Genomic DNA, 6,849 nt, shown 5'->3' with positions numbered 1-6,849 from the left:
CATTCCTCTAATTTTCACTGAGATTGCAAGATGGCAGGCTGCTCTAAGGTGACTGAAACCCTGCGACAGCAGGTTGTCCAGATGAAAGTCCTTCATCCTTCCAAATCTGTGATTTCTCAAATATTGCAACTTTACAATGACACAAATTCATTCAAGTTCCCCAAAAAGGCTGGTTGTCCATGCAAGACAAATGCACGAGAGGACAGGATAATGCAGAGACTCCCAGTGGGGAATCGGTTCAGCACTGCAGCTGGAATTGCTCGCCGGTTCAGTGCTGAACAGGGTCTGGATCTGTCTCGGCATGTTTAAGGGTGCTTTCACACATGGCCTGTTGTTTCGGAACCTGGCGCGTTTCCCCCCCTAGCTCGGTTCGTTTGGGCATATGTGAACACGGCAATCGCGCTCGGATCCGCGCCAAAACAATCGGTCCGAGATCGCCTGAACGAGGTGGTCTCGGCTCGATTGAAAACAAACTCTGGAGCGGTTCGGTTGTAGTGAGAAAGCAATCCGAACCAACGAACCAGGCTATATCACATTTTATGATGGGTAATTACGTAAGCTCCGTGAAAAGCATTAGCTTTGTTGTTTTGCTAATACCTCAAAATGAACCTGTGAATGTCTGTGGGTGAGCACGTCTTTGCCATTCAAAAATCAAAGCGCACTTTTTTATTTTATAATGCCGTCTTATTGCTCTTCTTTGTAGTAGGTGCATTTTAAAAATGTTTTCCCAATCAATCCTGGACTCCTGCTCAAAATGATAAATTATTATAACGACAGCTACAAAAAAAAAACCCAACAATAAGCCTGCGAAGCTGTTATCGTTCCATCCTGATGGATGACATGCGTGACAGCTAAGTGGAATCCCGAAAAATAAAGCGTGGAGCTTTGACCAATGAGAGAACAGTTTACTCGCGCGTGACTTGTATTAACAAATTTGGTCCGTTTAGAAACTTTGCCTGTGAAAGCGAACCGCACCAAGAATAAAAAGCAACAGTGTAATAATTTTAATCCCTGTTTCTGAACAAAGCAATCGATCTACAGGTGTGAAAGCACCCTTATTAGAGTGCTTACAAGATCCAGGAGCAGAGACCTTATTAGGTTCAAGCTCCAAGCATTCACATTTATAAGATATAGCCTATATGAAGTTAAAACTCACCAAGCACCAAATGCGAGTAAAAATCAGCATTGGCGAATATATGAAGCAATGTTACTTGCCAGTTTTTTTATTAACTGTAACAATGCCTGAGAATGCAATATGATTTGGCACGATTGTCTCCAGATCTCAAAGACTGTGTAGTAATTATATAAATATGTAATGAAAGTTTATATATACAGTTTATAATAAAGTTTATATACACAGAATATATATATATATATATATATACAGTGCTGCTTGAAAGTTTGTGAACCCCTTGCAGAATCTGTGAAAATGTGAGTAATTTTAACAGGCCCGGCGCCAGGACACATGACTGTGGGGGAGGGGGTTCATATTTTCAAGTGAATGCTCGAAATACATTATTTAGGTAACACTTTACAATAAACTTTAATACATTAACTAACATTAACTAATCGAACCTTATTGTAAAGTGTTACAGTTATTTGTTATTAAAGCATATATATGTTCACAAAAACACTGTTAAACAGAAAAGCAAGCAGGTGTGCATGATTTGGCGTGGCAGCCAATACAAATAATGACCGTTTCCTTACCTAAATCCTGCGTTTGGACCAGGTTCGGTTGCAGAATCACATCTGTGCTTCTGAAATTATTATCTTTTTCTATATAGTGTAGTAGTTAGCTATCTCTGTGTCGTAGCCTACGTGGCCGCTTGTCAAGCATGAAAAACACAAGTTTTATTTAAATTCTGAATATATTATCGTATAACCAAATACACAAAATAATGTTCTTTTTAGCAGCATCATATGACCCCTTTAAATTAAACAGAAAAGCAAACAGGTGCATGATTTGGCATGGCAGCCAATACAACTAATTAATAACCGTTTCCTTACCTAAATCCTGCGTTTGGACCAGGTTCGGTTGCAGAATCACGTCTGTGCTTCTGAAATTATTATCTTTTTCTATATAGTGTAGTAGTTAGCTATCTCTGTGTCGTAGCCTACGTGGCCGCTTGTCAAGCATGAAAAACACAAGTTTTATTTAAATTCTGAATATATTATCGTATACAGCATGCAAAAAGTGCTCCCACCTCTGGCGCCGGGCCTGAATTTTAACAAAATCAGAGAGATCATACAAAATGCATGTTGTTTGTTGGCGCTGAAGCGGCTGAGATCGGTCACTTGTTCACAGTATAGTATTTCCTGTACAGTGAATGGCTCGAAGTGCACAATGTAGATGATAGGGAACGATTCAGACAGTGTAAATATGCTTTCGATTGGTGCAAATGAGGTCTGGTTTCATGTTGTTTCACGCAAACCGCGGCAGCGCACACAGTCTTATCCGGACTTTGGCTCCGGTCCAGATCATATGCACGAGTCGGCATATATTAAAAACTTTTACAACTACACAGCCCATCAGCATGATTGACCACTGTTTTGTTTTACTAAGAGTTTCATATTGAATCTAGGGGGTAGTCTATTAGACTGTAGCTGTCAAATGCGGCTTTACCGAGCTCAACGGCTCTGGCCCGAGCAGATATAAACAAAACGCTATTGACTATTTTTAAAAGGGGGCGGGGCTGCTCGATATGTCCCGCCCTCTCTTCCTGTTTCAGTTGAAATTACGTCACCACATAGAATAATGCTGCATGTTTCAAGGCACTTCAGGGGACCTTTAAACTGAGCACTATTCTTCAGAAAAATCTTCCATGTCCTGTGGAATCTTCAGTTTTCCAGCATCTTTTACATATTTGACTTTCCGGCAGTGACTGTACGATTTTGAAATCCAGCTTTTCACACTGAGGACAATTGAGGGACTCAAACACAATTATTAAAAAAGGTTCAAACATTCACTGATGCATTAAGAGCCTAAGAAAACGTTTTGAATTTGAAGATCAAGGTAAATTGTACTTAATTTGTTTTCCGGGAAACATGCAAGCATCTTCTGTTGCTTCCGAAGGGCAGTACTAAATGGAAAAAAATTATATTTCTACAAAATAAGAAAAATTTGGACATCTTCATCCTGTTCAAAAGTTTTCACCCCCGGCTCTTGATGCATTATGTTTCCTTCTGAAGCATCAGTGAATGTTTGAACCTTTTTTAATAGTAGTTTTAATAATGGCAAGACATTAACCCAACAGAGAATTGCATTCCTTTAATGGCACAATCTCTTTCATTTTATTTTGTCAATGGATTCAAACATTTTTTTATAGAACCCGTTTGCTATTTAAATACATGCGGTAACTCACAAATAAATGTTGAGATGTATACTGACAGTCCTGTTATTTACAATGTATATTCCAGTGGTATTGGTTTCATTTGCTCTGCAGAGGAAAATAGATCCAATACATTGGGAATATTGTGCTTATGATGTTACATAGTTCCATGTCTCTTTTACTGAGGTTCAAAATCATTCAGTATTGTGCTGTAAACAATATTTTTCCATCTCAAAACTGATGCTGAGTGAAGAAGAATTTCTGTGCTCTTGAATGTGTTATTGACTTAATGTCATCCAGTGTTGAAGATGCTGGCATGTCCAGGGGGGTAAATATCGTTTAACAGACAATAAACATAAAATTTCTCAAGAGCGATTTTTGAAGGGGACACAAACAATACATTGGCATTATCTGAATTAAAGAGAAAATAATCACTTCATCCGATTTTTAAGTGAATAAAATAGACTTGACAACCTTGGAGTTCCACAACTATTGGCTTTGTTCTCTCTCACTGGACTTGTGTGTGTAGGTGATGTAAAAGAGGAAAGCAGGCATTTGGACCAAAGCACTATGAGGCAAGGGAGGGGAGACTCAAAATGTTTCTAAACTTAAAATGCATTTTTGCCCCGTTTGTGTTGTTTTACTACTTACACAATTATTTAAAGTATAAAACATTGTTATTTACAATAAACAGACTGGTTTCTAATCATATTTTTAGGAGGGACAATCCTCAGATTGGGGGGGGGGCGGTTCTGTCCCCCCGGGATTTTCGCCAATGGGCATGTCTTATGTAAATATTTGCATCCTTAACATAAGGAATTGCACCACTGGTGGTATCTTGTTTGCATCTCATGTACTTGCTTTTGTCTTCTTCTCTCATTCTTGCCCTGTCAATCACTCTTTTGTTTTCCCTTGGTGCTCTGGTTGACAAACAAAGGAATTCATGTTCCCTTTTTTTTTAGTTTCACACCATGTTCTCCCATAGCTTCTCCTATCTTATTAGAAGGAGGTCCTATGTGAGGTCACCACACATTTAATTGTCCTTGCTCCTGCAGAAATGTCCACCTATCAGTCAAGTGCTGTCAGTCAGCATTTAAAAGTGTCCAAATCCAGCCCAAGTCACACTGACGGTGGGTGTGCATTCACAGTCTAGTGCCCCCCAGAGAAAAGATTTTTTTTTTAAGGTTCTTATTGATTTGTTTGCAGAGGGATCTGCTTGAATGAGGGCTTTAACCTTCTTCTGTATTGTGTGGGAAGTTATCTGTATTTGTGTTGTGTTTGTGTGTGTACAGTATTTTGTGATTTTTTGCATTTTTTCTAGGATGGCAAGATTTCTAGGTTTATCCTGATTTCATGAGGTGTGTCTTGACTTGTAAATAAACCATGGTTTCTGTTTCTCTGTTCTGTTATGAGTAGCTTCAGTGTCAGTAGCTACTGTCTTTATTGTTTGTGGTTTCAATTGGGTGACACTGCAGAAAAAGGAAGCTGTTTCTTCAGTATTGCAGGTTCGTTTGCAGATACTTCTTTGTAGAATGTGTTTAAGCAAATAATGTATCTGGTTGCCATGACGATAACTTCACAAGCTCGTTTCCACTCTCTATAGTTCTCTTGGTACAAGCGGCTTTTAACGAAATGCCTAAATGAAAATGTGTTTCAACAAGTTGAAAGAAGCCCATCTATTTATTTTTACCAGACTTGAAAATGCAAGTATGACACTTTGCTTTCACTGTAAAAGTTAAAATTCCAGAATTTTCTTCTGACAAATATGGAATTGGTGTCATATTTATATGCTGATAATTTATGAAATGTTATATTCAAAGTCAGCATGAAATGAAAATGAACAATCTTTTTTTTCTGAGTTGCATGCTATAGATCTTATTGTGAATTATTATTAGTATATTATTAATTATTATTATTATTATCATTATTAGTATTATTAATGACCTTGTAATGTTTAATCAAAGTAACTGGATCTTTCTGAAAATGACAGATTTCTTTTTGGTAATGTATGCTGTACTTCTCCAAAGGGTCGGTCTGTCTGTCTGTCTGTCTTATCCTTTTTTGCATACTATGGAAGTTAATGGCTACCATTAACTGTTTGATTACCAACATTCTTCAAAATATCTTCTTTTGTGCTCAACAGAAGAAAGAAACTCATACTGATTTGGAATAACTTGAGGGTGAGTATATTCAAAATATTCATTTTTCAGTGAACTATCCCTTTAAGGCCTGTTCACACCCACATTCATATTTGCATGCAAATTCTGTCCAATTTTTTTATTTATTTGTCTCTTAAGACCAGTGTGTTACAAATGGCAATGAAAATCCAGTTTCCTTCGCTGACAGGTGGTGGTGCTTATAGAAAAACAAAAATACCCTGATTACTCTGGTAAACAAAATGTTGCCGAACATTCCATGTCTGACACCCAATTGTCATGGGGAAGAAATTAAGTGAAACAATATTTACATTTTTCAAACAGCAGTTGAGATTTTTGTATTAATAATGCATTTATCAAAAAACACCTAAAACAAGAGTACAGAGACAGAAGAGCCAGTTCCAGAGTAGATTACTATTCATTGTCACTTAGCGTAGCCTGTTTGTGAACACCACCAAGTCGTAGTTTTATTAAACAGCAAAGACTCTAGGCCTGTGACCAAAAGCACAAATCATATTTGTTACGATTTGCAGTTCATCAGTTTTATTCGCAGTGCGATGGAAAAACATTTAGAACGCCTCTCTGTAAAAAAATGTTGCATTGACGACATACAAAAGTTTTTATCTGTCTGAAAAGACACATAAACAGTTGTTCATTCAAATTAAAATGTTTATCACACGAAACATTCATTTCACTGATCAGGCCTTTAAACCCTGCCTTTCCACAATCACATTCATTTTTGAGTGCAACAACCACATCTCAAAGTCCAATCAACAGCTGATTGATAGAACCAAGTTTTTTTTTTCTTTTTCGATTACCTTCTATCCCCCGAGTGTTCTGGTTTGAGACAAGTCACCCTACAATGACACCAAGACTATGTCTCTGTGTCTTCTAGAAGCCTCTTCTTATGCCATCCCTCAGGCACTCAGGGGTGTGTCTGTGAGATGGGCGTCTGGGATTTGAACTACTTTACCTGTGCTGCTCTTTCTCAACAACTCCCTCTCCTCTCCTCTCCTCTCCTCTCCTATCCTCTCCCTCCCTCTTTCTTTCCTCTTTCCTTCCTTCCCTTCTTTCCCTCCCTTGTTCATTCCTTCCTTCTATTCTTCTTTTCCCATTTCTTTTCTTCACTTATTCCTTCCTTCCCTTGTTTTTTCCCTTTCCTTCAAAACCCTCCCTGCTCCTTCTAGTCTGGTCACAAACAAGCTCAAGTACAGTTATTTTGGACTTCATGTTTGTCAGTCTGGACATATGCAGTCAACAAAGATGGAAGGGCCAGGAAGGTAAAAGAGTGGCTGCTCAAGAAATTTATAACTAGCATCATTCACAAACCCCCGTACCCCCCCACCCCCCACCCCTCTCTGAGA

This window comes from Sinocyclocheilus rhinocerous, unplaced genomic scaffold (assembly GCF_001515625.1).
Source record: "Sinocyclocheilus rhinocerous isolate Xijiao unplaced genomic scaffold, SAMN03320098_v1.1 scaffold1175, whole genome shotgun sequence".
Taxonomy (NCBI): Eukaryota; Metazoa; Chordata; class Actinopteri; order Cypriniformes; family Cyprinidae; genus Sinocyclocheilus; species Sinocyclocheilus rhinocerous.
Note: the sequence above shows the minus strand (reverse complement) of the source record.